The following is a 9,980-nucleotide window of genomic DNA, read 5'->3' on the forward strand; positions in this document are numbered from 1 at the left end:
ATCTACATCAAAATGCACATATCTTTAGTTTACTCCATTGTAATTTACACTAGAGTTAGTATACTTGTAAATCTACCATATCTGCTGCAGCTGCTGTGATGAAATATAAATTGAGTTACCTTCATCAAATGTGCAAGAGTTTTAATAAACATCTCCAGCTGTCAATATCTACCACCATTCAAATTTAATTCCATAGTGAAATCTTGATTGGTTCATCAGTAGACAACCATATTTACTATTTAAAATAAAATCATTTGTGACCAACATTTGGTATAAGCAGAGAAATGGGCTTGTTAGTGCTGATCAACATGAAATAAGTCATTGCGCAGTGTCCAGCTTTGTACTCATGGACCAGGGTTTTCTGCTGGTGATAATCCCAGCTATATCTCTCCACTCATTCATTTTAACAAACAGGAAAGCCGCACATGGGCAGGTGATTCAGCAGAAGATACAGGGCCCCTCTTAATGACTTAACATGTCTTGATTTGGCCTCACATTATTAACATGGTTATTCTATCATACTATGCATAGCAGTTTGAACTTACGCTAGTGAGGGCTGGAACAGCCATTTGAAGTACAAAGAACAAAGAACAAAGAACAACCTAGCACGGGAAACAGGCCCTTCGGCCCAACGAGCCTGCGCCGCCATCTTAACAAAGCATTTTTCTACACCGACCTTGACCCGTGTGTGTACGTATGGTATCCCTATTGTAACCAGATTCAGGGGAGAATAGTTTAGGAAAAAATTTGTTACACCAATCAGCCTAAGAGCACATCTTTGGGGTGTGGGAGGAAACTGGAGCACCCGGAGGAAACCCATGCAACCACAGAGAGAATGCGCAAACTCCCACAGACACAGGCCCAAATCCATGTATCTGCACAGCTAGCAGTGATAGTCACTGAGCTGTTGTGGTGCCCATCTGCTGGTCCAGTTTTAAGCACGCACAACGATGCGAAGTACTAGGCCACTCTCAAAACATCCAAGAACAGCCCACGCACGACCCACCGTGTGCATGCCCCTCATTAGACAACAAGATGGACTGACACACCTGCGGATTAAAAGAGACAAGACATTAACGTGTAGCATTAGATTTCCAGTATCATCCTGAGGCTCTGACCCTTTTTAAAACTGTCTCCTATAACCCTCCATCCCTGTTTCATTCATGTGCCTATCGAAGTAAACCTTAAACAAGTCCAGCGTGCCTGCCTCCACCACCTTACTTGGTAGTGCATTCCGTATCCCCATGACACTCTGTGTGAAAAACCTCCACCTAGTATCCTAATTATACTTCTCCCCCCTCACCCTTAGCTCGTGAGACCTCGTGATATTTGTCTCCAATCTAGGAAAAAGCCTGCCACTGTTGACTCTATCATTATTTTATACACCTCATTATTTTATACACCTCTATCAGATCCCCCCTTAATCTCTGTCTTTCTAAGGAGAAGAACCCCAGTTTACCCAATCTTTCCTCATAACCCAGTCCTTCCATACCAGGCAGCATCCTGGTAAACCTCCTCTGCACTCTCTCCAGGGTCTCCACGTCCTTCCGGTAATAAGGTGACCAGAACTGGACACAGTACTCCAAATGCGGTCTAACCAACGTTCTGTACAACTGAAGCATTAGACGCCAGCTCTTATACTCTATACCCCTTCCTATAAAGGCTAGCATTCCATAAGCTTTCTTCGCAACCTTCTCCACCTGGGTTGCCACCTTCAGAGACTTGTGCATTGCACTCCCAGGTCCCTCTACATTTCTATACTCTTAATTGGTCTACCTTTTATCATGTAACTCCTCCCTGCATTATTCCTTCCAAAATGCATCACCTCGCATTTGTCAGGATTAAATTCCATCTGCCATCTATCTGCCCAATATACCAGCCTATCTATATCCTGCTGTGTCACCTGACAATCCTCCTCGCTATCCGCCAATCCTGCCATCTTGGTGTCATCTGCAAACTTGCTGATCAGACCACGTACGCCCTCTTCCAAGTCGTTTATATATATTACGAAGAGAAGAGGTCCCTCTGGCACACCACTGGTGATAGACCTCCAGATAGAAAAGGACCCTTCCACTACTACTCTCTGTCTCCTGTTGCCTAGCCAGTTTTCAATCCATCTAGATACCTGTCCCTATATCCCATGTGCCTTAACCTTTTCTACCAGCCTACCGTGAGGGACTTTGTCAAACGCCTTACTGAAATCCATATAGGTTACATCAATGGCTCGCCCATTGTCAACTGTTTTTGTCACCTCATCAAAAAATTCTTCCAGATTCATAAAGCAAGACCTCCCCTGAACAAAGCCATGCTGCGTACCCCTAATCAGATCGCAACGCTCCAAATGCTTACACATCCAATCCCTAAGAATTTTTTCCAACAATTTTCCTACCACCGATGTCAAACTCACTGGCCTATAATTACCAGGGTTATCCTTACTGCCCTTTTTAAACAGCAGTACCGCATTAGCTATCCTCCTGTCCTCTGGGACCTCACCTGTGTCCAAGGAAGAGACAAAGATTTGCGTCAGAGGCCCAGCAATTTCATCTTTCACCTCCCTAAGCAGCCTCCCATCAGGCCCCAGAGCTTTATCAGTTTTTATGCTACCTAAAAACCCTAACACTTCCTCCCTCGTAATGGATATTTCCTTCAACTGGTCTACAGCTCCCTCCAAGACATTACAAGACACGAAGCCCCTCTCCTTTGTGAATACCGACGCAAAGTATTTACTCAGGATCTCCCCCATTCCCTCAGACTCAATGCATTGTTCCCCTCCTTTGTCCCTAAGAGGACCTATTTTCCCTCTAACCACCCTCTTGTTCCTAATATAAGAGTAAAATGCCTTTGGATTTTCCTTAATCCGATCAGCCAAAGCCATTTCATGCCCCCTTTTCGCCCTTCTAACTCCCCTTTTGAGCTCCCTCCTGCTCTTTCTATATTCCTCCAGTGCTCTCTCCGTTCCCAGTTGTTTCGACTTAACATATGCCTCTCTCTTCTTCCTGACCAAGTCCTCAATATATCCTGTAATCCACGGCTCTCTAATCCTGCCTTTCCCATCCTTCCTCTTTACCGGCACATGTCTTTCCTGCAACATTTTCAGTTTGCCCTTGAAAGCCTCCCATTTGCCAACCGTGGACTTGCCCACTAACAACCTCTCCCAATCAGTGTCCTTCAGCTCCTTCCTAATCCGGCTATAGCTCGCCTTCCCCCAGTTCAGCACCCTCCCCTTCGGACGGCACTCATCCCTTTCCATTCTTATCCTAAAGTAGACAGACTTGTGGTCACTGTTAGCCACATGTTCGCCTACTGCAACCTCAACCACCTGCCCCAGCTCATTACCCAACACTAAATCCAGTATAGCCCCCTCCCTAGTCGGGCTAGTTACGTACTGCTCCAAGGACCCTTCCAACACACATTTTACAAATTCCTCCCCATACGAGCCCCCAGCTCTAAGCACCTTCCAATCCACTCCAGGAAGATTAAAATGCCCCACTACAACCACCTTATTCTTTCTGCACCTATCTAAAATGTCTTTACAAATGCCTTCTTCCACTGCCCTCGGGCTGTTGGGTGGCCTATAGTATACCCCTAGCATAGTAATCGCTCCCTTCCTATTCCTTAACTCCACCCACAGTGACTCAATTCCTAACTCCTCCATATTATCCTCCCTCTGCACTGCTGTGATGTGCTCCTTAACTAACAACGCCACCCCTCTTCAACCCTCCTCTGTCACCCCTAAAACACTTATACCCAGGAACATTCAGCTGCCAGTCCTACCCTTCCTTTAACCACGTCTCCGTCACTGCCACCACATCTAAATTCCTCACGAGCATCAAGGCCCTAAGCTCATCCGTTTCACCCGTTACACTCCTTGCATTAAAACAGATGCAATCCAACCCTCCAGGCCCACTCGGATTCTCCTTTCCCCTGATAATTTTCTTTTCAACTGAACCTACCCTGTCACCCAACTCGCTCCCGATCCCAGTGCCTAATAAGCTATCAGTTTCATCCCCACCCCCCCTCTATATTAGTTTAAACCCTGCCGGAACACTCCAGCTAACCTCCCAGCTAGGATATTTGTCCCCCTCCCATTCAAATGCTCCCCGTCCCTCCTGTACAGTTGCCCTTCTCTCACAAATACTTCCCAGTGGTCGACAAAAGTAAAGTCCTCTACCTTGCACCAATCCCTCAGCCACGCATTCAGCTGCATGATCCCATTATTCCTAGCCCTGCTGGTACTAGGCAGCAGCCCAGAGAATGCCACCCTGGAGGCTCTGCTCTTCAGCTTGGCCCCCAACTCCCTGAACTGCCTACGTACATCCCCCCTGCTCTGCCTTCCTACGTCCTTCTCTCCTATGTGTATAATTACTTCAGCCTGGGTCCCTTCACCCTTCAAAATTCCCTCTATCCTCTCTGATACGTCCTGTACCCCCTGCTCCAGGGAGGCAGGCTATCATCCTGGAGTCACGCTTTTGCCCACAGAACCGCCTGTCAATTCCTTTGACCCTCCCATCCCCCACCACTATCTCATTGCCAGCCCCCTTCTTTCCCTCTGAGTCATTCTGGCCCTCCTGACATACCTTTTGTACCCCTGTTGATGCCTTTTGGGGGGCCACTGGGGTAGTCTTTGGCCCAGGACTATTCTTCTCCTTCTTCTTCTCCCTCCTAACAGTTACCCACCCATCCCGTCCCCCAGGCCCTGGGACCTCCACTTGTCCATGGTTCATAGCCATTATCTCCTTGGTCTCCCTGACCAGAAGTGCATCCTCTAAACACAGCTCTAACTGCCTGACCCAGGCCCTCAAACGCTGCAGCTCTAAACACTTGATGCAGATGTGGGCCTTCAGGAGACGTGATGCCTCCAGGAACTCCCACATGTGGCATCTAACACAGCTAAAGCGTCTCCCCATAGCCCCTGCCATGTCCTGACCTCCCTTGGAATTATATATACCGAAATGGAGCACAGGAAAGATGGAACCAGTACCTCACCTTGCCTAAGACTGCTCTCGCCTAAGCCCAGCGAGCCAAAGCCCTTATAGCTCTCACTCTACTCCCACTCACTCCACTGCCCGCTCCCAACACTGCCCGCTGTCTATTATTGACTTCTTTTTATAGCCCCCCACTCTCCCTTCCAGACTAGCCCCTCGCTTAACTTCCGCTACAGAAAGAAAAAGGAATCAAAAAAACCCCGCGAACCGGAAATGCAGTCAAAAGCTTCAAAGGAAATCAAACACTCACCACAGCCACCAGGTACACTGCTCCGGAGAACAATGAAGTAGTGAACAATATAAGAAATGTATTGTGTTAAGGGCTGATTTCGGCAATAAAAATACAAAACTTGTGTCCTTCTTTTCATTATCATCATGGTATTCACTCGATTGGGCTAGTGTATTTTTCATGTATATTTACAATGCTGTTAAGTTTTGTAGGTGTAAAACTTTGAATCATTCATAATCTTTCCCCTCAGAATCTTGGAACTTTTTACATATCATATTTTCATATTTTTACATGTGATGTAGCCATCTCTGACAAGGCCAAATTTTGCTGCCTCCCCCAGTTACCCTGAATGCTGAGGCCATTTCAGAGGGTTGTTAAGTGTCAACCACATTGCTGTGAGTCACATGTCAGCCACACCCCCAGATAAGGAGAACATATATCCTTCCATTGAGGGCAACAATGAACTCAACAGGTTTTTGACAACAATCAATGATTGTTCAATTCATAAATTCCAGAATTTACCAATTGAATTCTAATTTCATCTGCTGCCGTGGTGGCTTTTAATGCTTATCCCCAGATAATCATGGTACTTATTGTCCAGTAGCAAATCCCATTTTGCAAATTCCTTGCGGATCCATCTCCTTCCCATTCACATCAATTTTGCAAAACCCTCGACTATCCATTTGCAAAAAACATTTCCAATTGGTCATATTTCTCACTGATTTCTGTAATGAGGAATTGTAATGGACAGAACAATTCCCAAACATTAATATTTATTGATATATCAATAATCAGTTTCAGGTTTATGACCAGTTTTATGGTGTGGACATTTTATCATGTTGCACATTGTGCATTTCTTCCAGGTTCCTATTCACCCCCCTCCTCTCCCCCACGAGATCCTCAATACATTTACATTGATGAACATTGTAATTGGCTTTAACACGAACTGAATCTTTTTTTCCTGACATGGTGATGTTGCTTGGAGAGGAAGGGGAGGTGAATTTTCCACTCCTGTCACCATAGGCACCATCATAACGGGATGAGGAACGTCAGAGTCAATCCCAAGCAAGGTGTGGATTTGAATCCATTTTAATTATTAATCGACAGTAAACATTAGGAACTAAGCCATTAAAGCTTGCATTTTTATATTGTGTTTCACATTTTCATCCCAAAGCACTTCACATCCAGCAAATTACTTTTGAATAATTATTGCTTGTTGTGTGGGTGAATATGGTGGAAAAATCAGGAACACAAATCCTACAATTAACAATGAGAGAAGTTATAAACAAGACCAATTTTCTTGCTCTTCAAGTATTACAATTCTTCACCATTTGAACAGCCACAACGTCAATTTAACACAATGTCCAAAGACACTCAGACAATTTCCTCTGTTCCACACTGAAAAGACAACCTATATTTATTCCAGTGTATTCTGGAGGGCAGCTTGAATCCATAAGCTTACAACGGCGAGTGCAGTTTACTCCCACTACGCCAGCCTAACATTACACAATGAAAAATGAAATAGCCTTTTTATTTTGTTACAATCCATGTGGAGATGTGAAAGAACCCAGCTTCCCAGACAATCCCAATGAAAAAGCCAATGGCCAAGATGTCACTTTTTAAAACCTTTCCTGTAACAATCCAAGCAAAATCGACAGAAGTTAAACATGAGCTGACAAGCAAATTGTATTCAGTAGAAACCGTTGAATTACACTTTAACCAGCTGCAAAACCAGACATAGAACAAATGTATATCTGACAGAATTACTGGCTGCTCCCCCAATACAATTAGCACCAAGTGTGTTCCCAAAGTCCTTCACAGTTTCCTTAAGTAGATTTTAATTGTTTTCCCTCACATAGCCTTTGATTATCAATCGCCTCCGACAAGACTTTACCCCGTGGATGTGATCAGTAACCTCTCTCAGTACAATTATAGGATGGTCGCTGTAGTGAAACCCACCCAGCTCCCTCACCATGCCTGGTCTGCTCATTCAGCTCTTCCCCGTCACTGTGCATTGATTGGTCTGGGATAGACGGAGGCCAGCGATCGGGTGAATTGGGGTGGCAGGGGGTCTACCGGGGAAGGCCTGTATCCCGGAGGGGAGGGGGAGTGTCAGGGCAGGCCCTGGAATTGTTGTGGATTGGGCTGTGGGGAGGCTGGAGGGGCAGCAATGTGGGGGTCCCAGTCTGGCCAGTAATCGAGCTGGCCAGCAAACGGGGAGATTACAGATCGGGAATACTGCGCGTGTGCAGAGTTCCAGAACTGTCAGACTCTGGCATGAATAGGCCCCGGCCCCTGGGTTTTTAATGAGATTCCTGAGTGTGACCTCTGCAGTGCACAGGGTGGGGAGATTCGAGTGTGAAAATGCACTGAGAAAAGCAGTCGTGATTCAGAACAGTTTTCCTGCCAATTCAGCACTTTTGGGAGACTCGACCCCTTAGTTTCTGGGAGCAGTTGTGGCTTCATGTTCTGGGTCTCAGGTTGCTACAGAAATGGGAACCAGATAAAGGACAAAGCCATGAACTGGCCTTAGGTTGCGAGGGGAACACAAGTTAATTGGGATGGAAACAAACACATGGCTTTCAGGGAATTATTTTCAACCATCATTGGAATGCACAGTGACTGGGAAGAGCTGAGGGAGCAGAGTGGGTTTCACTAGAGCAACCATCTTATAATTATACTGAGTGGTCTGAGACAGGTTGGCTCTGGAGAGGTTACAGTGTCAGTAGTGAACTGAGTGAAGGAGGTTCTGCCGCAGTGCACCAACTTGGTGCTGATCACATCCGTGGGGTAAAGTCTTGTCGGAGGCGATTGATAATCAAAGGTTGTGTAAGGGAAAGCAGTTGAAATCTACTTAAGGAAACTGTGAAGGACTTTGGGAACACACTTGGTGCTATTTATATTGGGGGAACAGCCAGTAATTCTGTTAGATATACTTCTGTTGTATCAGCTGGTTAAAGTGTAATTCACGGTTTCTATTGAATACAATTTGCTTGTTAGCTCATGCTTAACTTCTGTCGATTTTGCTTGGATTGTTACAGGAAAGGTTTTAAAAAATGACATCTTGTCCATCCACTTTTTCATTGGGATTGTCTGGGAAGCTGGGTTCTTTCACATCTCCACATGAATTGTAACAAAATAAACAGGTTATTTCATTTTTCATTGTGTAATGTTAGACTGGCATAGTGGGAGCATCCTGGACTCGCAGTTGCAAGCTTATGGATTCAAGCTGCCCTCCAGGATCCACTGGAATAAATATAGGTTGTCTTTTCAGTGTGGAACAGAGGAAATTGTCTGAGTGTCTTTGGACATCGTGTTAAACTGGTAATCTGGCTGTTTAAATGATTTAATTTGATTTGATTTGATGTATTATTGTCAGATGTATTAGCATACAGTGAAAAGTATTGTTTCTTGAGCTCTATACAGCCAAACATACCTTCATAAAGAAGGAAACGAGAAAGTGTAGAATGTAGTGTTACAGTCATAGCTAGGGTGTAGAGAACGATCAACATAATGCAAGGTAAGTCCATTCAAAAAGTCTGACAGCTGTCAGGAAGAAGCTGTTCTTGAGTCAGTTGGCATGTGACCTCAGACTTCTGTACCTTTCCTGACGGAAGAAGGTGGAAGAGAGAAGGTCCAGGGTGCGTGGGATCTTTAATTATGCTGGCTGCTTTGTCAAGGCAGCAGGAACTGTAGACAGTCAATGGGTGGAAGGCCGGTTTGTGTGATGGATTGGGCTACATTCATGACCTTTTGTAGTTCCTTGCGATCTGGGCAGAGCAGGAGCCACACCAAGCTGTGATACAACCAAAAAGTATGCTTTCTATGGTGCATCTGTAAAAGTTGGTGAGAGTCGTAGCTGACATGCCAAATTTCCTCAGTCTTCTGAGAAAATAGAGGCATTGGTGGTCTTTCTTAACTATAGTCTTGGCATGGGGGATCAGACAGATTGTTGGTCATCTGGACACCTAAAAACTTGAAGTTCTCGACCCTTTCTACTTGGTGCCCATTGATGTGGACAGTGACATGTTCTCCACTATGCTTCCTGAAGTTGATGACAATCTTCTTCATTTTGTTGACATTGAGGGAGAGATTATTGTTGCCGCAACAGTTCAGTAGATTCTCTATCTCATTCCTGTACTCTGTCTCATCATTGTTTGAGATCCACTATGGTGGTGTCATCAGCAAAGTTGAAAATTGAATTGGAGGGGAATTTGGCCACACAGTCATAGTGTATAAGGAGTATAGCAGGGGGCTGAGAACACAGTCTTGTGGGACACTGTGTTGAGGATGATCACGGAGGAGGTGTTGTTGCCTATTCTTACTGATTATGGTCTATGAGTTAGGAAGTTCAAGATCCAGTCACAGAGGGAGGAACCAAGACCCAGGCCACTGAGTTTGGAGATGTGTTTCATGGGGATAATGGTGTTGAAGGCTGAGCTGTAGTCAATAAATAGGAGTCTGGCATAGGTATCTTTGTTATCCAGGCATCTGCTGTGGACCTGTTGCAATGGTAGGTAAAATGTAGTGCATCCAAGTAGTCCAGGAGGCTAGAATTGATTTGTGCCATGAATAGTCTTTTGAAGCACTTCATAATGATGGATGTCAGAGCCATTGGCCGATAGTCATTAAGGCACACTGCTTGGCTTTTCTTTGGTAGTGGTTTGATGATTGTCTTCTTGAAGCAGATAGGGACCTCAGATTGTTGTAAAGAGAGGTTGAAGATGTCTATGAATACCCCTGCCAGCCGATCCGCGCAGGATCTG

The sequence above is a fragment of the Carcharhinus amblyrhynchos genome, chromosome 3 (genome assembly GCF_965287045.1).
Source record: "Carcharhinus amblyrhynchos chromosome 3, sCarAmb.v2.hapA, whole genome shotgun sequence".
In the NCBI taxonomy this organism is placed as follows: domain Eukaryota; kingdom Metazoa; phylum Chordata; class Chondrichthyes; order Carcharhiniformes; family Carcharhinidae; genus Carcharhinus; species Carcharhinus amblyrhynchos.